The sequence below is a fragment of the Drosophila guanche genome, unplaced genomic scaffold (genome assembly GCF_900245975.1).
Source record: "Drosophila guanche unplaced genomic scaffold, DGUA_6, whole genome shotgun sequence".
Classification (NCBI taxonomy): Eukaryota; Metazoa; Arthropoda; class Insecta; order Diptera; family Drosophilidae; genus Drosophila; species Drosophila guanche.
In genome coordinates, this window is record NW_022995756.1 from 219,168 (window position 1) to 243,899 (window position 24,732).

Sequence of the window (24,732 nt, forward strand, 5' to 3'; positions counted from 1 at the left end):
TACTTCCTATGCCCACCATATGAAAGTTCTGTTGGCCACTTTCGGGGCCTTCCCCCATAGTCAATAGCAGGAAATTCAATTTTCCCGGGCAAACTAAAGTCTAAAAAGGTTTTCTCTCCAACTCCCGCTCCCGCTCCCACTCTGGCCTGTCTTGCATATTTTATATGTGGGTGAAGAATGTTTCGGTTCGAAAAATTCTAATATGCCAACTCTGTCTCTGGCCCTGGCTCCTCCTTTGAGCGGGTGTGTTGGGTGAAGTTCGCAATACACTCTGCTCTTTCTGTTGCTCTGTGGCTTCTGTGGCTGCCTTATCGTCAGTGAATTTTGTTCATTGTTATTATCGGGAAACACAGGAAACGTTATAGAAATTTTCCCTTATCACACAATGGCCTGACACAATTCCAGCCTGACGAGTTGACGAGTTTTTTGTGTTTAGTTATAATTAAAAACGGTACCCCGTCGGGACTTAGCTGCTAAATAATTTGCCATCTCGACTTGCTGTTGCTTTGAATCTTCGGCTCGTTCAGATTGAGGGAAATGTCACTTACCTAAAAGGAAAACGAGAGAAGAAATTGTATTGTAATTGCAATGGAAAGCTAAGATCTACTTATGCATGGTACATAAAGGAGAGATGGGTTTAAGTACGGTAAAGCTCCTCAAGGCATGGCTAACAGAGCTATGTGAAATAAAAAAATAACAATTAACAGCAATGACAATTTTGTTTTGTTCTCCGCTGTGGCTGGCTTTCCATCTTAGGGGAGTGACAAAATAAAGAGAGCACACCCCCACACAGACAGAGAGTGGAAGCACCAGCAACAAACAAATCCCCAAACACGTCGCTCACATTTCAATTTACGCATGAAAATGTCATTTCCGACAAGACCAAATTTGCATGCAGGAATCCGGCCAGGGACAAGGAAGCGATAGACCGACCGAGCCATAAAGAAACAACAAAAAAAAGAGGCCATCCACGCCTTTCACTGGCGTCGTGTCCCTGTCACTGTCCTCCTTCTCCGACTCCTGCCAAGACTCTGTCTCGTACCCAAAAAAAAGTGTAATAAAATTAAGAATTCCAAGCTGCCGTGACAAATATTTTTCTTCTTTATATTTGTTGTTGCTCTTCCCTTCGCTCGTACGTACTGCATGGTAAATGGACGATCGGACAGAAGACAGGGGACATTGGAGGAGGCTGAGGAATGAGCAAAAGAGTGACAGCTCTCGAGGAATAGTATGAGGATTAGGATGAGGGGAGATGGCAATGGCGACGGCGACGGCGACGACGTCAACGACAATGACGTTGAGTGCCAATTTCGCGCTGGAGCACCAGAATCCATTCTAACCCCGAACACCACCCCGCACATGGTTGCACAATCTCCGCATCCCTGACCCCCCATTGGGAGAGTATATTAAGCCATAAAATTAGTGCGTATTCCATGGGCTATGGGTTGTCATGGGATGAGAAAGACAATGGGATGGGATGGGATGGGATGGGATGGGATGGGATGGGATGGCGGTAGAGACCTTAGTACGTGCGCGGCGTTAGAGGCCAATGAGTGGAAGGAGCGGAAAGGAGGAGAGTGTAATGTTCCAGTTGAAATTTGTGTATTTGTGATGTATCGCATAATTAGAGGGCGGCTGGCAATCTGCCACTGCAATGGGTGTGGCATTCAACTCAACTCACAAAAGAACTAACGAGTGGGTCGCCATGTGATATGAGCTATGAGATTAAAGATCAAGCGGAAATAATAATCCATTCAGATTGAATAAGAGGGCCAGTTATGATGGGTTAACCCAATGGGGGATGTACTTACTTAATGCCTGTTGATTGTTTGGGTGCGGGATGTACAGACATGCAGACATACATACATATAGGTAATAGTAGGTCATATACGATAAGTCACACCACAATTCCACAATTCTTCGTGAAGAATGAATCATGTGAAAAGTGTTGTTTCACTGTTGTTTCCACACCAATATTTGGATATTTAATCTCTATATGTACGGTATGGGAATGCTGCATTATACATCAAATATATTCAAATAAATCAAAGCAAAGACAAAGGGGACAAGCAAAACATAAGTTACAGACACCCGACACCCCAGAGAGAAAGACTCACTCACTGCGCGTAATACTTTTGAATTGGCATCAAATATCTGAGGATTCGTTCCAGAACACACAGAATAAACTCTCATCGCAGCAAGGGCACCAAAGCACCGAACCCCGACGAGGCATAGAGTATCGAATCCAGTGATCTATCTATGAGGATTTAGCAGGCAGCCATCACTCAGTCTTTTGTCGAAAATCATGGAATTAGTATGCAAAAGACAAGACAGACGCCAGATGCCAGATGGTCGGGTCGGCGCAGAAAGACGATGTCTGACGACCTCGAGAAGGAAAATAAATGAGTTTTGTTATCATAATCACGAAATTATTAGCACTGCTTATGAATAACTTTCACAAGAAACTGTCAGAAAGGGAAAGGGCGGCCCTTAGAATAATATGCTAATCAGGTCAGATCGGTATTTCTTCTTGTGCGTGATGATGATGCGATGATGATGATGCAACAAGAAGGAGACGAACATGGCCACAGCAGCCCACACAACATTTGTCAATTTAAATGAGTCGTAAACACTTTTCGCCAATTTTTATGATTAATTAAGTGTCCACATTAATTGCAGTCGAACATGAAGCTGCAACAGCGGCAGGAACATCAGATACAGAGACAGGTACGCAGGGTGGGATGGTATGGCATAAGACAAGGCCCCAGCAATTAGCTGCCACGAAAAATAGCCGAAACAAATTGCAAAGCAATCGGAGGGAGAACAGCAGATGCTTTTACAGCATCTACTGCAAAGTACAAGTCTGGGGGAACTCAGGTAGCCATAGCCAGTGCCCAGATTGCCGGCTCATGTTGTTTACTTCTCGGCTGTTAGTGTTCGCCTTCTTTAATAAGCTTGATTAACTGAACAAATGGCAAGACAATAATAAATTACACAGAAGAATTTATACAGCCACCACGTTGGGGGCATATTAATAGGGTCAGAGCAGAGCACAGCACTGAGGAGAACATCAAAAACTAATGAAACAAAAAAGATGAGAAATGGCGCAGAACACACAAAAAATAGAGAAAAAGTCTTGGGATCTGGGAAGAATAAATAAACATGACAGATGAAATTGAATCAGACAGATGGAGAGCTGCGGGGGCGTGCGGTCAAATAAATACAAATGTTATTAACTTTAAGTGTAATTTTGTTCGAGATTATCATTATGCCGGCCATTAATTGGGTGGAGGAGGGTATGGTAGAAATAATGAATTCCATTTAACATCCATTGAGTGCAACATTTAGTTCCATTCACTGTCGCATACATAATAGAATTTGCGGCAAAAGTGCATGAGAAATGAGAACGGGCAGGTGCAGAATTAGCCGAAAATTAGGCAAAAGAATGTGCAGAATGTTTCCCATTTTCCACATTTCCCAAACCCAAACAGTTGCCACTTGCCTCTTATAATTTATGACAATTATGATTGCAACGTCGTATACCATACACATACGTCGTATACCATACACATACAAATAATATATACTCGTCGTTATGTACGTATATATGTACATACATATATTTAAATATGTACACATGTATCGGCAGAGCGAGTGAGATGGATTCGGATAAGGAAGGGGAGAGAGCGAGCGACATGGAGATTCGGAGAGCGAGATTGGTGCGGCGCGGTGGGGCTGTGACTCGGGGCTTAATTATAATTAGATACAAAATTGCACACGACTGCAATAAATGATTCAATTATTTATAATCTTTCTACGGAGACGTTAGAAAGCCTTCTATTTGCATGGCCAAGCCAATGGTTTGTCTCTCTGTCTGCCCGCCTCTCTGGTATTGCGCGTTAATTATTATATGTTCAATTTTTCATATGAAAGTTGTGCAAAATGCTCCGTGTTAAACAAAACTGACTTTTATTTCTGCCATAAATCATGTTAATTAAGCAAAGAGATCTCCCAAGATGTACACAGTACTAGTGTGCTCGTACCCGTACTCGTACCCGTGGTAAATCCACCCTGAACAAGAATCTTCGTGTACATAAGGGTACACTCGACTCCATTAGCATTTCGAATGGAAACAATTAAAGTGCCTAAAACTTGTAATGATGAACAATTTATTAAGTGCCCCGTCGCTCCACTCAGAGATCTCCTCCTAATCCGTTTCCACAACCTCCTTAACAACAATCAATCCATTTGCTCTCGCTCTTGGCTAAGCATTGGCTCCCATAAATTAACTCTTTACCATTTATCTTTCTAGAGCCTCTTCGCATCGTTCGCCCAAAACAAAAACAATTATTTAGCAACTATTCCACAAAACATTAGCAGAAGAGCAGAAGCCCCAATCAACGCAAACAGATTTCGGTTGTTGTTTTTCTCGTTGTTTAACAGCGCAAATTACGCAACAATTTAATTGCAATTAAATGGAAATTATATCAGTAATTATGCATATGAAAGTGGTAAACAAATAAGAAACAATAATTGCACGTTGGTAAACATAAATTGATGTTTAAGTAGAGAGAGGTAGAGAGGCTTAGAGAGAGAGAGAGAGAGAGAGACAGAAAGACAGAAAGACAGAAAGGGTGAACAGTGCAAACAAAACTACTGGAACTAGTTCTCTGAACCAAAACATGGTCAAGCAAATGGAACAGTTTTGTACATTAGGTTTACAAACCCGATTATTCAGAATTCAACTAGTTTTTGAAGTGAAATTTAAGCAAGAGCAGCCCTGCATGAATCTCTTGACTCTTTAATCCTTTCGAGGCTATATGAATCCATCATTCAGTTAGATTCAAATCACTCCGTTTTATAGAACAAAACGAATGCGAAAACTTTATTTGTATCTTAAATTCATGGGTTTCAGTGTAAAGTAATGAAATGTTCTTATACCCGGTGCTCGAAGAGTAAATAGCATCCAGATGGCTGGGATATCACACTGTTACTAGTGTATTGAAAATTTCTCCCCGCCCCCTTCCGACAGATGCTTGCCTATTGTTGTCATTCTTTCCCGCTCGCACACTCTGCCTCACGCAGTGTGCGTTACTGGGGGAGGGTGGCAATCTAAAAAGGCGTGTTGGCGTGAGAAGTCGTCGAAGAAATGTAAAATGTAAAATGTAAAATTAGAGAAAAACATGAGGTTAAATACATATGTATGTATGTATCGCATTAAGGTTATGTAATGTTAATGTACATATATACTGACTGAGTACCGGGTATAAAAGTTCCGACGCTTACGAAGCGTCTTACAAACGTCCCTACTCGTTTGACTTCGTATCAATTATTTATGAGTCTATTTTAAAATAAAAGTGAGCGAAATTTCGTATCTGATGAAGCATAATGACCACAGCTGCTTCATTTTTTTGTGAGCGGTCTTTCAACTGAACTTAAAGATTGGTAACCATACAAAGGACACACAACTTATTCTGGTTGATGCCAAAATTGTTGAAAACCTTTGTTTTGTGTGCTATTCAGGCCCACGCGTCACACATTGTAAATCGGCAAGTAATTACCAGCAGCAGCAGCAGCAGCAGCAGCTACACCCATCAAATTAATCAAAGCAACCGTGTCCGTGTCTTGTGGGGAATAGCAACAAAAGCAACACATTTTTGGCAGCACTTGCCGCAGAAACTAACAACAATGGGGGAGGAGAGGAAGGAAAGGGAAGGCCCAACGGCAAGGCGCAACGAAAATGCTAATTAATGTGATTATGTGGCCATTTTAATGTTAAACAATTGTTTAGCGATTAGTCAGGCGTCAGAGGAGCTCAAAAAAAAGGGAGGGAGATCAGATGGCGGCTGCCAACGAAGACACAGATTACGAAGACGAGGATGACGACGACACATGTTTGTCCCAGCCGCAAGGAGGGAGGGAGCCTACATGCGGAGCGAGTGCGAGTACCAGAGGAATCCACGGTGCTGACTAGATGATTAATTGTTGTGCCAGGGAAAGAGCAAGCAGTGCCAGCAGAATCGGCAGTAGACAGTGCGGAGGAACAAAGAAAATCACTGGCAATTTAATGCCAAAAAGTTGTTCATGGCAAAAATTACACATACGCCTCGAAGGGCCCACGTACACACACACACACACACACACACACACACACACACACACACACACACACACACGCATCCAAAGCCCAAAACAGATTGAAACTTTTCTTCGCGTTTACTTTTTCTTTTGCTGTTTTTTTCTTATTTTTTGTTTAAAGCTTCTCGAGGTGTTGAAAGTGTGGCAAGTTACACACATTTACACCCCGCAACTATCCGGCAAAAAAAAAAATAGCGAATATTAAAAGCGAGAGGGATGGAGGGAGGGAGGTAAGGCCCAGCCCAGGCCCAGCACCGACCCAAATCCCCGTGTGCCAACCTCCGTGGCAATCCGTTAAACAGCCGCTGCTGCCGCCGCTAGAGAATGTTTCCACTGATAAGCGCCACACAGCCCCCTCACCACACATTGGAGCACCTGCCCAGACCAGGCCAGGGCCTAAACTGACAGCTATAGAGACATTAATGTGACGAGGGTTCTAGGGGTTGGGTGTTGGGTGTTGGGTGTTGGGGAGTCAAGTACGGAAAAAGTCGCAACAGCAGCCAGAAAAATCAGTTCATGTCTGTGGCACAGCCAACAACCATAGCAAAATGGCAAAGAATCTGTACAAACAATGTGCAAACGGAGCATCCCCGCCGTCCCCAGAGCACCACTGCACTATGGGTAAAAAGCCCGAATTTTTGGCATTTATGTAATTTTTTTGGGTCAAATATTTGAATGCGACTTAACTTTTCTGATTCCTAAATATCCAGATAGAACAAAACTATGTTTTTTTGCGCGCTTTCAAAGTCGGCTGATTTTGAGATGCTTTGACTTGTGAAAAAGTGCGGGAAAATGTAGCAACTTGCAGCTGTAATGGTAGCTCGATTACAAAGTTTATATACAAGTTAAAATATGGAAATAACAGGTCGAAGTATTTAAATTAATTGTTAATACATGTTTTTGTATAGTTGTGTGTAGTTATTTAATTTAATTTAATGTGTTGTTCGTGTGTCTTTTTAGCATGGTACTAACGACACCACTGCACAGAAGTTCAGGTTACTTTTTATTAACCAAATATTATAGAATCCCGTAGTGTTAATGCTTTTTGCCCGTTTTTGCACCTTTTCGAACAATTTTAAATTTTGCGGATGTTTATTAGTTTAGTCATGCAGCGCTGCTGGAGGTCTGGAGGTCGTGAAGCAGATGCAATAAAATGTTGTAATTCAAAGGGTATTGAAAATAACTGACTAACTAAAGATGAAACTATTACAATTCAAACGAAAATTATCCAATTTATTGCTTAGTTAAACAAGTACTAAGCGAAATTCAAATGTACTTTGGAGCAATTCCAATCAAATTACTTTTAACCAAACAATCATTCAATCAGTCAATCAAATATATTATTTAAAAGTTCTAAAATGTTTTAAAGGATCTTTTATCATAATTAATCTTTTAAATTCCTTTTTTTTTAATAAATACGACGTAAATGGGTTCCAGTTTGTATGGGGCGTGAGGTATTTGCGTGCGGCATTTATTTTCCGAAATTCTAATTCAGTCTTACTAACATTCATGCCAATTTGTAGAGCTCTAGCTCTTTTGGTTTGGTTAATGCAAAAAAAGCGGGCTTTTTACCCATAGTGCACTGTACGGGAGAGGCAGCTCTAAGCCCAGACAGATTTATCTGAGCAAATAGAGCGAATAGCTTCTTTTGCCAGATAAAATCCTCGAGTGTCGCATTGTTTGACTAGCAGTTCTGTGTGCAGATTGCTCCCATATCTAGCGCTATGCTGATGTTACTGATGGATCAGCTGATTATGGAATGACCTAGAGTGGGGAAGAGTTCTCTCGATCGGACAGCTCACATAACACTATTAATACATTAACTAATAAGACTGTGAATTGTGATTCATGGCCTGTGTACTTTTATATTTATATTGAGGCTTGTTCAAGACTCTTTGGGGCAGCTATTAAACAGGTAATTAATTGCCTTTGGTTTGGGCTTGGGTAAATTTAGATACATATATATGTAAGTGGTATGGATAGTGTGTGCTTTGTTTGTTTGCAAACCGATTGTCGGTGACATTGCGGCAAAGATAAAGAAAACTACTCGCACAATGGGCGGGTCGGAGCCGAATCTGAAGAAGAGTTCGAGGTGGAGGTGGAGGCGCGATAACAATGTTTCTCATTTGCGGCTACACACAGAAATAACACTTGAATGTGTTCCACTCTCTCTCTCTCTGCCGCCCTGACACTGGTCCGCCCTCTCCCCCCCTCTTGTCAACATTTCACAATCAACAGAAATTAACTTTTGCTGTTGAAATGATTTCCACTTGAAGATTTCCCACTCTAAACTTTCTATCGGTACATGGCGAAGAGCTCTCCAATTATCGAACTGTACCACAAAAAGGTGCACCAACAAACGTGACAACTGTGGCTGATAAAGAAATTAAATTGGAACGAGGAGTCTGTTCGAGGCCATAATTGATTTGTTCCCTATCTTTCCCCCTGTCTATCGCCTGACAATGACAATCAATTGTCATTATGTTTTCTCCCTCCCTCTCCCTCTCCCTCTCTTTCTAAGCCAGCGGCTAATTGAAAAAAGTCGGAAACGGAGGTGGACCTCTATCTTCATATATACAGGAAATTGCTGTAAGCAGCGGGCATCGGTGCTATCGGTGTAATAATTCAACATGCAACAATATCCATTTTTGGTGCAACCACAACATCCACAACGAGGGACCGAGGTGTGCCCCAAAAGTATTCCATAACAATCAAAGTAATCCCTTAAATGGATCAGTGAATGTATCTGTAAATGCTCATACTTGTCCAATAACCCTCGCTCTCCACTTGCAGACATCTTATATATATAATATTAAATTTCGATTTTCCAATCCGACAACAGGGACAGAGAAATACAGAGAGAGAGTGATGAGACCCAGAGCACGTGCGCTAACCTTTGACATATGAGCATGGCGAAACCATCAAACATATTTTATGTATCAAGGATATGAGAGACGACGACGTTGACGACCCCTTCTCACATGTCCGTTCCAACCACCCACACACACCCACAGGCAGACAGACCGACAAGCAATAAACTCCACCAATACACATGCGGGGGAAGTATGTATATGTATGGAAAAACACGTTAACATAAATAAGTCCACGGGGGTGAAGACAGAGGAAAAAAAGGCGAAGAAGAAATCACGTTACAGGACTGCAAGGACCCACAACACAGACACTGTTCCTGCTCCTGCTCCTGCCCTCTCACCCTCTCCCTCTCCCTCTCTGGGGAAATCAAAACAGATCAAAATGTCATCTTTAAGAGCTTAAATTTGTATAAAATTGCGGCTCGTAAACCCCACCAACCGAGCAGCGTGAACAAAGGTACTCACTCCTCCACGTATTCCACACCCCTCCACCTGTCTGTCTCTTTTCTATGAGTTTCAGCGTCTCCTTTTAGTGCTTACTAGAGTTAGTCGAGTAGTCGACTGCCTCTTGAGTAGTGCCCTGAAAATCACTCATAAAACTGAATGCCTCTCGAGAAGGAAACTCTGTCAACCGATTTTGAATTGAGTTTGGATTTTGGTTTAGGAAAAGGAGTAGGTGACAAAAGTGTGACTATATTTAAATATGTTTTACTGCATATCACACACTGAACTCGGGGAGCCGCGATTCAATCAGTCCGCAGTGAAATAAAATCATTAGAGACACTTGTTCAAAGACCCAACCAGACACCAATCTAAACGGTTCCAGTACTCGGAACTCGCTTCAAAAAGACATTTGGTCTCAATCAGCTTTTTTGCAGGTTGCAAGCGAAAGAAAGACGAAGAAGCGAAATCATTTTAAGAGTTAAAAAAAGACAGCTCAATGCATCAATTCAATTCCAAACGAGAAGAAAAACCAGAGACAACTTCTTTGAACGCACAAGAGGGGTGAGAGGAGAGGGTATGTTGTTGTGGCTGGTTGTACGAGTAGAGATGAAAGAGGGACGATGTGAAATTCAAAGGCCACCAAAGACTCAATAAACACGTCGTAAATGGACGGGAATGCAGTGCCCGGCCAGTGGACAAACGAATCTGAATTGAATGAGTGAAACTTTATACGTACGTCTCCCACTGCCCCTCACCCACCTCACTCACAGAACCCCAAGTCTACAGCCTCACTACACCCCACACACGACTGTCCATTTGTCCATTTGCCCCCCCACCCAACAGAGGCCAGTGCTGTGATTCGAACAGAAGATGACCCCCTAAAGCCAATGTTTATGGTACAACAAGAAGCGGCTGGTCCGGACGCACAGCATCGTCCATCGTATATAGGGGAGGTTTGTAAGTACGAATGTATGTAGCGGAGGGTGACAAAACCTAATAAAATTTAATTAAACTCAATCAAAATCCATTTAAGGCGGGACAAAGCAGAAAAAAATATTAAAACGAAAGCTACTGAAAGAGATGCAAGCGGGGCAGAGAGGCACAGAGACAGGAGGTCTGTCCCCCTGCTATTTGCATTATGTTTTGCATATGCCTGGCCACACTAATTGAATTTTTTATGCTGCCACTGCCACTGTGGCTGCGGAAGCTTTGGTTAAACGGAAATGATGTCATCATCCTCTCTCCTCGTATGCGGATGGAAGATCCATCACACTCAAAGGAACATTTTAATTGAAATATCATCGAGCACAACTGTACCTGTCGCTGTTCTGGCAATGGTGCAGCAGCACCAATGGCGAGGGTAAGAGGAAAGCGATTTAAACTCATTTGACTGACAATTGCCCAGCGATAATGAGAGGGCAGGCCTCTTCTCCTCCTGTCCCTTATTCGTTGTCGCTTTACCCATTTAACCCGTAAGTGGGTGTATGGGTGGTGACAAGCGACAACAATGTCAACCAATTCCGAATTCAAAACGTTGTCTCTTTCCACCTCCCCCTCCTGATCAAAGCGCCTGTATCTCTGCATCTGCTTCTGTAGATGTCTATGTCTTGTTGGATAAATTCTATTTATCAACAGAACCCAACAAAATGATGAATATGACGAGTGGATGAGTAGACCACGGAAAGCAGGGCGGCAGGCGCGTCAAGAGGTCAATTGTGAGAAATCACATCACATATTCAGTGTGTTGTTTACAGGCGAAGGCCCAAATTAGCTTGTCATACTGGTAGCTAAGACACAAGTTTCATTTCGAAATATTTTTCTCCTCTGTTTGTCATTAAAAATCTAAAAATTCTCCAGCTTCTACGTGGAGGAATGGGTGCTGCACACCCGTAGTATACCCAAAAAAATATATAAATACATTTGTCTCGTAATTTCAAACAATGTGTAAATTGTCCGCCATGCTCTGGCCAAACAACAAATATTTTTCCTTCATCAAAAACTACACGCAAGAAGAGGAAAAATAATATCAGGAAAATGAATACAAACACCGAAACAAACACACAAATGAATGAATCGAAGCGCTCACAAATACTTATGAGTGGAAAAAAGCTGTGAAATTTCATTTCCAAATTAAAAATACATTTTTACCTCAGCGCATAGACCAACCGCGGACGTTAGACGACGCAGCGCACCGAGCGGCTGTCCGGCCATTCGGCTGGCCGGCGTGCAGGTGTGTGCGGTGATGAGATATTTTTAGCAGGAATTGTTGACTGCGCACTGCTCGCCCGATTTTACTTATGTATGAATAGTCTTTCACCATCGCCATCCCTCTCATATTCTGTCTGCTTAGTGAGTAATTAAACCAGCCAACTCAGAGGCAGACGAAGCGGGGGCATAGACGAGGGAATGAGGGGCGGAATGGACGGCTGAACGGCGGACCGACTGTCATTTCACTTAAGTAGACATTAATTATACGCCATGAACTCAAAAACTAAGGAAAATCGGAACCAAATCGAGAATACCAGCAAAACTGAAGGAGTAAAAGGCAACATAAGAGCAACGCAAAACTAATTAATATTCTTCCCCAACAGATCTGTTGACAAATCAAAAATATAAATTTTAATCTTTTTTAGATTTCTCTTATCTTGAAATTGTGGAGCAGCAGATTTCATCCTTGCAGAGATCGGTCCTGTCTACGCAACAATCATAATCATAAATTTCTACTGCGTGGCACACTGACTGCTAAAACTGCTTATATCGGCCTTCAGGTAAGGGTGCAATAAACATTAAAAACGAAAAATTGCTGCAGTCGAAGTAGTGATAATAATTATAATTTTAAGCATACTTATACACAGCTCGTTAATGCTGTAATAAGGTACATGCATTTGCCAAATATAGCCCAAGGTGCTTGACATTCTTTTTGTGCGCTTTTTTCGTTTTCAAAATTGAGTATTAAAAAGGCACCTTAAAACGAGTAGGAACGTTTTTGAGACGCTTCGAACGCGTCAAAACTTTTATACCCGGTACTCAGTCGATATTTCTGTACCTTAGCGTTTTTTTTTTTTTTTCGAATTTTACGCTTTACATTTTCAGTTTTTTCTACATCACCGAACAAGAATATGTATATACTTAATGAGATCGGAAACGTTTCCTTCTGTGCGTTACATTCATCCACTTTTCTCCACAAATACCATATACGCTATTTACTCTTCGAGTACCGGGTATATTAAGCACTGCAGAGTCGCAGAATTGTCAGTCGACTGAAGAACACAAACCATAAATTGAAATGGAAAATGTATAAATTAGCTGTCAATGGGCAAAGTGAACCAACAATGCCAAAGCGATGCTAAACGATGTTTAAGGGAGTGCTCATCACACGGAGCTGTTTTCTTGGAAAGTTCCAATCCACCGAATAGGTCACAACCTCCAATGCATTTATATATGTGTTTTCTCCTCATGTAAAGGGGGAGGGAGCCTTCGTTGAAGGATGGAACTTACCTGCAAAGAGAGAAGAAAAACCATAAAATATTAGATATTAAAATTGTATTGCAGATGCAACAAGAGGCAATAACAACAGAGCGTTGGAGAGCATTTCGAAAAATTTCTTAAGTTCAAAAATGTAATAAAAATAAGAAATTTATGAAGAATTTAGTAAGTGAGGAAAACCATAGACGAGGGAGAATGGGCTGGGAGATGGAAGAGTGCCTCAAGGAATTTATGGCTGTAAAAATGTTTATTGCTTCTGTATTCTTTTCACCTCTCTATTTTTTTTTACTTAGGAGAAGAAACGGTGGTAGGTGATGGCCGCAGAGGGGATGTATCTATATCTAAATTGCTGCACTGTCTACCAGTAGCCAGCACCAGAGCGAGCCACTTGACATGTAGTCTCCAAGGAGAAGGGCGGCATGAGAGGGTTGCCCCTTTATCCTACTCGTTGTCGTCGTTTCCGTTCGGGCTGTCAGTTTGAATAATGTTTGGGGCCCTCATAAATTGGGCACTGCCTGTAAAATGTCCATGTCCAACTAAGAAACGAAAACGAACAAAGAGTTCTTCTTCTCGCCATCGATTCCCATTCGCTGTTGGCCTCTAATGCGCAACCCCGAGCAAGTAGGAATTTAAAACACTTTTCCGCTCCCACCACGAGCTGCTTAACTCAGAAAAAACGAATTTCAAATGAATTTCAGCTGATGAAAGAGCATTTGATGAAAGTGTCAAAATTAACGCGGCCACGTCACATGAATAAAACATCATAACGAAGAAGGGTGATGGGAGGGTAGAGGCGCAGCTCTTAGCATCGGCTTAATCTTTCGTGGATGCCGTGGACGATGTGGATGCTCTGGATGAGATGATGCCAGCAGCCAAGAGGAGGGAACTCGCTCTCTGATGGGCGACAAGGCAAAATCAGTGCAAATAATGCAAAACGAATTATGAATATCCGTTACTGAGAAAGTTTAAGTAAAGTATAAGTATATAAGTATCTCTGAATGTATTATTCACCCCCATGCGTGGGACTATCCGAAAATGTAAATGCGAATCAAGTGAAATTGCTAACAAAAATGTGTGAAAATACATCAGAATCTATATTATCTATATTATAAATATTTAACGTAATGCTCCTCAAATAAGCCAGGCAACATCATATCTCCTGTCTGTAGTGCAGTGTACACTGTACGTACATATTTAAATACATACATACATACATATGTACGTATGTATGTACATACTGCGTACATATTTTTTAATCAAAATTCTCTTAAATAATTAAAATGCAAATTGTGCGAGCATAAAATAAGAAAACAACAACAAATGGAAACAGGAGGAGAGAGAGCGAGAGCGAGAGCGAGAGAGAGAGAGACGGTGACAGGACACAAAGACGCAAGGACAAAGAAACCAAAGGGACAACAAACAACACCAGAAAAATCCACCCACGACAAGGGTATGGAATGAAATGATATGATGACAATCCTCCAGATGATGATGATGATGATGCTCGAGCGGAAGGGAGAGGGGAAGGGGAAGCAGTGGGTAGGATGACGACAACTTTGACAGTTCTTTGTGGTATTTTCAACGCTGACTGACAACGACAACAACAACAAAGATGATGGTGGGGGGTGGAAAGGAGCGGTGTTTGGCAGAGTAGATCCCTTAAAGTGTTAACGATGATAAAGTTTGGCGAGAGAATAACTGTTGTGTGTGCTGGCAACGCCACACACTCCCTTTCAGTCTCTCTTTATTGCCCCCCTCTCTCCCACTCTCTCTTTCTCTCTTTATGTGTCTATTTTGGCGTATCGCAATATCACGCTCTCGCACACGTGTTAAATTCATGGGACCAGACTTGCATACGCAAAAGGGTTGTCCCTCCTGAAGTGGAAATGAGTGGGTGGTTGGGGGAGGGCAGGGCATGATGGGGATGGGGTGCGAGTGGCACGTGTACGATGCTTGTGTGTGTTCATTAAGCTGCTTATTATGTTTGCACTTAAAAATTCATATGTGACTATGGCAACCCACCTCGACCCAAGAGAGAAGCAGCAACAAATTGGTTGTGTCCTTTAAAGCCTCCCCCTCCTTCACTCCTCTCAATGTGTACCCTGCAGGCCCCACCACTTATTGGCATACTTAAGCATGACTACTACTGGCTGGTTGGCTGGCTGGATGGCTCTCGAGCGATGCTTCATTAAACTGAGCCAAGGATTTGAAATTTTCAGCTGAGACCAGCCATGAAATGGGCACGTTCCCCACCCAACCCCACTCCATGCTGCCCCCTTCCCATAATACACACTCACCCTTAGAACGGTTTCATATTTATTTGCTGTTTGTTCTCTTTCTCTTTCTTTTTTTTTATTTTTATTTCGGGTGTGTGCGGGCTTGCATATTAATTTATTGGCAGAGCACGGGAAAAATTAACAAGTTGTAAAACACAGAATGTAATTAAGTATGCGCCATGTGGCAATGCCGAAATATTCTGTTTTGTTGAACAATTTTATAAATATTAAATTAGCAGCTTGAACGGGGTCAAGTTGGCTAATATTTGGGGAATCTCTTGCGCAGGTGGTCGAGATGGGGGTTGTGCTGCTGTTGGTTTACGACGAAATGTTCTGGGGTTTGCTTACCGTCCGTGCTTGCCGTGCCCGAGACACCCCAAAGCAACAAAAAAACAGAGAGAACAAAACGAAAAACTGTCGAGCAACAAAAACCGCGAAACATTTTATTAAAGGTATCAAAGAGGGTACGAGAAGTAACGATGAGGAACGTGTAAGACGCTGCGTAGGCGTCCCTACTTTTATACCCGGTACTCAGTCAGTAAGGCATACATCCACTTACGAGCACAAAAACAATATATGAACCTATTTACTCTTCGAGTACCGGGTATAAAAATGAAACTAGGGGAAGGAAAGCTTATTGCGGGTAAGGACGGGGCTTAAAAAGGGTTCGGGATGCACTTTGGAACCCTCAAAAACATAATTTATTTAAAATGATCGACCGTTGGGCTACTGCCAATGAAACCCTTTCAAAGCATCGTAGGAACCAATATGTAGAATTAAGTGACATCAGGAAAGACATCGGATCTAGTTTTCGCGCGAGTCACAACTGATAACTGATTCACTGATAACGGAATAAGTTTTTATTTTAGTTTGTCTGATAATCTTAGAAAGATGCATCAGAAGATGAGAAGGCCAACAATGTAAGTGTCCATTCAGTAAGGTGCGTTAAGAATGTGTGCCTAAAATATGATGGACAGTGTGGTCACTGGCCAGGCCAAGTCTGATCAAAGTGAATTCGGGATGGGGGTTGAGAGGATGGAGCGGAGGACCTGGTAGACAGATAGGGGAAGAGGGTGATGGGCCGGGACCAAAGTTTATTTAAGCGAAAATGTAATTTTTTGCTTTTTAATTGAGCGAAGAATATGCGTGGCAGCAAAGAAGGTGGATGCAGGCAAGGTCCAGGTCCAGACCGGAGAGGACCAGGTCGGGCACCCCGTTTGGAGTTCTGCCTTGATGAGTTTGCGCCGCATCCAAGCGAAATAATGAACGTAACAAAGTGCTAGAAGAGACTGAGATGGAGACGAAGACGGAGGAAGGGTGAATGGATGAATGGAAGTGGTACGAGTGCATGACATGCAGAGAGATTTGGGAGATTGGAAGTGGAGTTCCCTGGTTGTATGCTAACTGGCTAACTTCAGGTGTTTTCTGCACGAGACAAGTGCCCAGCGCTAATGTATTTAAACAGCCAATGTGGTGGAGGAGATGAAGCATTGGGGCTTGATGAAAATCAATAAAAATTCACATTATTAATCATCATCAATCAATGTCATCCATCAAAATGTGTTCGCTTTCCTAGCAGCTCGCTCTTGTGAATCCTTGTGGTACACCAAACCCTACCACCACCACCACCCCTCTCCCGTTGTTGTGCATGTTCCATATTCATATTCTCTTCCCTTACCACCCCCCCCCCCCCCCCCCCCCCCCCCCAACAACCAAACAACCACCCACCGCCGTGTGTACTCTGTGCTGCTGTCCATTATCATCATCAACGCCTTTTTACCAACAACAGCAGACAACAGACACAGGTCCAGACAGGGACGCGGTGAATATAAGAAGGAGTAGACGAAGGGAGTTCTCAATAGCTTGATGGCGATTTTAATACTTAAAGAAAAGCTGGGATTAAACCTGTCTTTGGGATAGTAAAAGGCTTTTATTGAAATTATATAGCACCCTTTTGTCAGCATGGACTATATTTAGCCACATGCAGAGACTGGACTGACGAATGAAGGTTATGAAAACTGATTGAATCGAATGATAATGATAATCGCACAGTTTACTAAAATCTAAGTGGCCCATGCAACCATTTTCAGCGGTCCATCAAATTCCACAAATTTGACAGAAGTTGCATAAACACACAAAAACCAATTCCCCAACTTACTTTAGAAAGGATGACTTGACTTCAGGCTTGACTTGACCCATATTGTAATATCAGTAGTTAGTGTAAGGCATTGGAAAGCAAAGTTCCCTTCAAAATTGCACGAAAGTCGGAGTTCGAGGTCGGGGTCCCCCCTTCAATTTGGAAGGAAGGTTCACTGAACTTTTGGGCCAAGTCAATGACCAAAAGAAAGGCACTCTATGCCGCCACTCTAGAAAGGGTGCAAGAGGGGAACAGCAGAGGAGTACTATACTCGCACATTGTATATGCAAATACATATGTACATATAATGATAATGATCTCATTTGAATGAACAACAACAAATGTAAGGAAAGAAGAAAGAGAACTCGATTCCGAGCCACTTTGCGGTTTTAGCAGCATAATTTCTTTCGCTTTGTTTTATTCCATTTTGTTTTGCTTTTGCTTTTGTGTGTGGCTCCTCTTTCTTGTCTTTGTCATTTCTTTGCTGTGTGGTAATCAGCATAAGGAAGCCCACACATAGCGCTGTGGGCCTCTCATCATCATCATCGCCGCTCTCTTCACACATTTCTGGGGGCATCGAAACATGTCCAAGCCTCTGCTCTCTGGCAGACGCTCTGCTCTGATCGGCTTCTGCTCTGCCCCTCGATTACATCACTGACACCTTTTCTTTCATACCCTTTTCGAAGATTTTACACACTTTATCAGAAGGCTGCAACAGGGAGATGGCTTTATGGTCGATTCTATCTACTATACGTACATACATACATTTATATGGTACATTAAATGGAAATTAATGGGATTTAATTCAATTTGAAAACAACAACAAACTCATATTTTCGTCAATCTACGAGTATACCCATTTTTAAGAGAAATCAATGCACAACTTTCTTCCATGTATGTACATATGTACAGTTGTAACTTTGTATGCATAAACATATTTTTCAATAAAGAAAAGGATATAGAAACGTCGTTTTTCTCAATAAATTTATGGCATGTCTCCTTCTCCATTGACCATTCTTTGCATTCTTGTTGACATTGTCTTTGTCGTTGTTTTGCTCTACACATTGGGCGCTAATTTAAATTTATCAACCTTTTTTTTCGAACTGTTTCTTCGATGTTTACTTCAAGTTTACACTTGCCGTGAATTTAATTAAAAAACTGACTTGAGGGGTGACCCTCAACGACGACACACCAGCCTACCTCTACCGTGTTCTGCCGCTCTCCTTATTCGGTAGCCAACTTCTTGACTCTAAAAACTGCTCATCAACTTTTGCGGCACTTTGACGGCACTTCTCCTCCTCCCTGTTCTGTTCCTTCTCATTTTTTCCTCTGTGTGCCGCCTCTCCAGCCATCGTTCTCGTCAGTAGCTTGAATAGCAATTGACATACAAAATACTTTTGAGTGTCATGCCATGAAGCTAGCTACCTTTTTACCCGTAAACCCCCTCTTCGGACACCTTCGCGCTCGTCCCTACTTTCTTTCCGGTTCTTTTTTCATTGTGCCATTGTTCCGTATACGGGACAATTTACCGTTACTGCAAGTTTTTTGGGTTGTGCTTTGGAGTAACGAAAAAGGAACGAAACTTTATTAAACTTTTAAGCTGCGACCTTTTTTTCCTACTATGTACTCCCATACTATCTTTCAAGATGATCAGAGTGGAGATAGTAGGGAATGTGTAAGAGGTGTACCAGATAGTAGTGAAAAACCTTCCAACTAGGTGGATAATTTAAGGCAAATCCACGCCGAAGCTGAATGCAATCGAAATAGTGATTGGAGTGGGTTGTGAACCCAACGGAACTGTATTGTGGTGACTAAATTAGTCAAATTTATGAATTCACCAAATATAGAAACATACATATCATAGAGAAACAACAATTTGGAATTCGGATGTTATGCATCTATGTATTATCTAAGATTCCTAATTAATCTTTTGTATCAGCATGTTTTAAGTTTCGCCCGAGATACATTCGAGCTAATGGAATCCGTTCGTAATCGTTTGTCAAATAAGTAAATCACATTTTGAGGTCAAGTTCAGTGTAAGACGTAGACAAAGAATAATTAGACCTCAAAAGCGTGACTTGATCTAGTTTTTGCAAATCAAAACAAACAAATTTACGTGGTGGCAAGTACACACATATGTACATACATATGTGTTTATGTATGTATGTACATAGATCTAAGCGCTCTTAATTCAGATCTTTGTAGTTTTTCCTATCATCTAAAACAGGGCTCGGCACGGCCCTAACTAAAGGGGGTAGGACAAGGCGCTGCTGCTGCGCTGCTGCTGCGCTGCCGCTCACGTACAGGCGTATTACAGTGATTCGGACCAATACCAATATAGTGAAATGTTCCGTTTTGCGTGCGTCTTTACACACAAACGCAAAAACCGCGCGTTAATTGTATGGGTGGCCGAGCCTTGATTTAAAACATTAAGAATGATGACAACTAATCAAGCTTTCTCTTTAGCTTTGAAATGTTCTGAAAAGTTCAAGTTTGAAGTCTGTTTAGCAGTTTCCTTCAGGAACAATTTTCTTTTTTTTCTCTTCTTGTGTTTCCTCCTGGCGTCGACAATTTCTTTGTTCATTTCTAACGTGAGGCTGTTTCACTGCCAAAATCAGAAAAGAAAACCTGACACACATGACGCACAAAACCGACAACCCAGAAGAAAAACACAAACCACAATCGGAATCCATATTTCCTTAGCCATATTGTCTAAACGTTACACTCAACAAAACAGCACAACTATGACTAAGTATTGCCGCTATTCACCCATTATGAGCGAAACCTCCCCATCATGATCTCTTGCTCTCGCATGCTCTAGACTCTAGAGCCCCATGAAGAAAGTGTCAAATCAGACAGACAACAAGCATAATTATAATTTGAAACTACGCCCACGTGTTGGCCGCCTTTTTTGGCACCTGGTAAAATTTCCAAAAAGAAAATACGAAATTATTGTAGAATATTTGGCCAGCAAGAAACGAGACAGTGCCTCATTTATTTTGGTCTTCCTCTGTTTCTTTCTTAGTCACTTTTTGTTGTCTGTTTTTATACCCGGTACTCGAAGAGAAAATACGGTATATTGTATTTGTGCGAATAACGATTGTATGTAACGCACAGAAGGAAACGTTTCCGACCCCATAAAGTGTCTATATTCTTAATCAGCATCAATAGCCGAGTCGATAGAGGCTTCTCAGAGACTATAAGAGCAAGAGCCACCAAATTTTGGCTCCAGACTGCTATATGCTCACACTGAAACCAGTGTATTTCAAAAATTAGCCCCGCTCCCTTCCGCCACCGCAAAAGGGCGAAAACCCGCCAAACCTACAGTTTTGAAGATAAAAGAAAACAATATTTTTATATAAAGTTTGACAGGAATGTTATTAGTAGGTTAGGTTAGGTTAGCCTAACCTATTACTAACATGTAAAACTACATAACTGAAAACTCTGTTCTATATTGAACGAGAAGGGACAACAAACAAACTTTTATAGCCGGTGATCAGACGGTATATACAATGTACATATTCACACCTTGGTGAGATACACACATACATCACTTTTTTCTACATATGTTATCTACACCACATCTACATCACTTATTTTTTAATGAATTTTGTTTTTTTTCCTTAATGAATTTTATTTATATGATGAATTATGGTTTTTTTCTATTGCACAACTTTTTTTTGAGATCTTTTAAAAACTGGTTTTAAGGAATGTAAGTCAATGTAAGATTTTCTGTTGGCCAACTTGGGATTAGGTGCACCAATTTATATTGGCTTGCGCTGACTTGACTGCTCTCCATGGATAATCTGGACTGACATTGTCAACCCGATGCTGCTGTCGGGGTCAGAGTGAAGTGAGAGCTGACGGGGACAGGTACAGGGACGAAGACAGAGTTCGGGGTGCGTTCGCCTGGTTGACTGACAGTTTCAATTTGCACTAACTTCAGGTCAGGTCAGGAAAGGACACGACTGGACAGAACAGGCGAGGCCCTTTAAAGCCGTCTCACCTGTTTCCTTCCAAAAGCCACCAAGCTTGAAGCCTTTCTTCGGGCATTAAGGTCAAAAAGCGTTAAGCCAAAACAACAACGGAACAGGCAAGAGGAAGCCGAGTGAAGAGTGAAAGAAGAGGTAAAACAAAAATCCAACAGATTTGCTGCAACTACCGCAAAAAGCGCAAAGGCATGAACAAAACCCCTGAACCGGAGTTGTAACAGCAGTCGACGCCGTAGTCGTTGTTCCCATCGGGGGCACGGACGGATTGGGGTAAGGCATAGGGTAAGAGAGTCTAAGAATCAGGTCAGGCCAAGCCCAAGTCCAAGCCAGAGCCGAACCCCACCCAACCGAGCCAGACAGAAATGTGCAATGCCGTAAAGGCCAAGCGAAAATAATTGGCCAAAAAAACAAACAAACAAGATTTAGCTTCATGCAGCTTTGGCTTCAATGAAAAGAAAGCTGAACCCGAGCACAGAAAGAGATGAAAATAGAGAGAGAGAGAGAGAGAGAGAGAGTGAGACAGAGATAAAATGAGAAAGATACAGATCCAGCTAAGAATCCAAGAATCAGAAAATGCAAAAGCAAACGGAAAATGGCAAAGCGAAAGAATCTGAACCCAAGCAAAGCCAAGCCAATGCCAAAGAATGGAAGTTGATTCTTCTTTGCTTCTTTGCTTCACCGTTATGTTGACCGCTGTGCTTAACGGTACCATCGAACACCCCGCATACACACACCCTGCCCAACACATGCACGAACGGAGCGACGCTTCTGGAGAACCGGTTTCATTTCGTTTGACGGTCGCCGTCGCTTTTGCAGCATTGACACCCATTTGGAAGAGTCGCGCAAAGAAGACTCCATCCAGTCAGTCAGTCGTTCGCACCACCACCACCACTCTCAACCGGTTCTTCCGCTCTCTATCGCCTATTGCTTCTTTTTCCATTGCTCTGCGAATTCGGAATTCTTCCTACTCACTCAGGTTTTGCGAGAACGGGAAGCTTTCTAAATGAATGACATCTACGCACGTCTCACAGATAAATTAAGCTTTGTCGGGCTGAGGTGACATGTGGCTTTGATCAAATTGGAGCATCTGAGATGGCACTAGGAGATTGATTTCACATGGAGTAACTTAAGAAAAGACTAAGACATAAACTAAAACATTCTAAAAGAAATATTAGTTTAACCAGTTTTACATCATTATGACTCCTCAGCAGTTTCTATTTGAATAATGCCCGACCGATCGTGTTTATGGAGATTGCATTGGGCAGTGCTCACTCATTCTAAGCACATTTACATAAGCGTTTTGGTGTATAGCAACCGGAAATTGGCTAACCCACGAGCAAGCCGACCGCTTCCGTTTGATTACCGTTAGTTATTGTGTAGCTCCCTACATATCCACTTCATTATTTAACTCTTTCTGGCTGACCAGCAATAACAACATTTGCAATCGTCCAGCCGTAATCAGTACCAACAAAAATAATAATAAAACATGCGAATCCGATTGCGAATGCTAGCAACAAATTAACAACAGAAGCGAGAAAACATGAAGCCCAATAACACCAGAAGTCAAAAATTGATTCTAATTAAAAAACACACAAAAAACAAAAGTAAAAATATTGTGATATTTGTGATGCAAACTTTCAGCGAGGGTTGCCACATCAGTTGAAGCATGTGCATTATTTTTCCACTGCGGTTCCTACAAACGTTCGTTAGTGTCTCTGTGGCTGCCACACAATGAGGCAAGCGAAAAGTGTTGGCCAGAGCCCCACCCGATGTAATTGAATTGACCAAAACGCTCCACATGTAACTCGAATGCAATAAATGTCATGTAATCCAATTCGCTTCTCTTAATCGTTCCAGACGTTTGAATAATGCAAGAAATGTATTTTTTAATCAAATTTACTTCATTTTCAACATCATTTGTTGTGTCGATATTTTGGGGAATTTGTATCCCCTTTTGCTCGTCTCATCTACTTTTTTAATGATCCCATACCGAACACGTTTCTTATTTAAGTTTCCGTTTGTTTATGGTCTTGACATTTTTCTTTCTGGTAGAACTTGCTATGGATTAAGATGCTTTCGAGCCCGGCCAGAAAGGTGACTCTCGGACCGTCTCGGACTCTAGTTAGATAGTCAGATGAATTGGCCAAATACTGGTATTGTGTGGATTTACCTTTAGAGGGGCTTGAAGGGAGATTAAAGACACCAAAAAGCACTGCAAATACAAAGTAAACTCCATTTGGGGTCAAAGGAATAATTTCTTATTTATTCTTTTTACTATTTTCATCAGTCATGCCACAAATTCTTGTATCAAGCAATCAAATCAAAAGCTGTCCGACTTGTTTCCAAACTTAGCAGATTAATTATCAACTTGTTTAATTAATGTGTGTTTTGTTGTTTTTAATTCCCATTTGCTTTGTGGGCCAACAAATTTCTCTAAAATGGCCTGTCCATCCATCTGTCCATCTACCATTCATTGAACTGCGACATTTGTTATGCAAATGATGTACGAATACGAATACCGGTATGGGTATGGTCTTTGAGGCCTACCAAAATGCGTTTACTGAACCCGAAAATTCTCAAAAAACAAAACTTGAGATTTCTGCATTTAAATTGAAATAAAAATCAGCTGCGTTTAAGTTTATCCAATTTTAAATTGAGTTGCTGCTCCTCCCTCCTCCGGAAAAGCTAAATATTTCTTTCACATAAATTAAACAGTTTAATAGGTTTGAGTATTTGGCATATAAATAGTCCTGAGACTATAAATAAACCAAACTATCTGTGACAAATAAACCGAAACATTTTGTGGTACTGTGTAGCACTCTATCATATATTCGAATGTCTTCTGCCATATATACCCCTTCTGCGAACAGGGTATTCAGCTAATCGACACGGTGACGGTGCTGTCCCCGCCCAAAATCTGTTGATGACTAAGCACCTCACTAGAAAACTCATAAATACCGCAATATATCTTTGATTTAATGGTTATACGTACACATATCTATCTATATCTGCTGTACGATTTCTAAATAATAAGCGAAATAATAATCATCTTCTTCTAAGCTAAATTTATGAGATTCTTTCTCTTTTTGCAGAGTATCTGTGGGCAGTAGGTACTTCTCGTTCGGGGGTGTTCTGTTCTCTGTCCATCTGCTCATGGAGCGCCACTAATTGCCCAAACAAAATGCTTAGGCACAGGTTTAGTAAATAAAATTTAATTGGTATTGCATCCTCCCCCACGAACCTGCTAACTGCTCTCCCCACCGCGCTCCAGTGACGCACATGGGCCACGGATTTTGTTTGGCACAAATTATATAAAACAGTCTGCAATTGTTAATAAATAAACCAATTGCAGGGGCACACACCATATGTGTATATATCGCGAGCCCCAA

The 24,732-nt window shown here is 41.7% G+C and overlaps 1 protein-coding gene across 9 annotated transcripts in view; it reads right to left on the minus strand.

Moving 5' to 3' along the window:
• The window catches only part of LOC117590034 (maternal protein pumilio), a 223,523-nt gene that overhangs the window by 59,505 nt on the left and 139,286 nt on the right, over positions 1-24,732 (minus strand). The window lies entirely within an intron of this gene.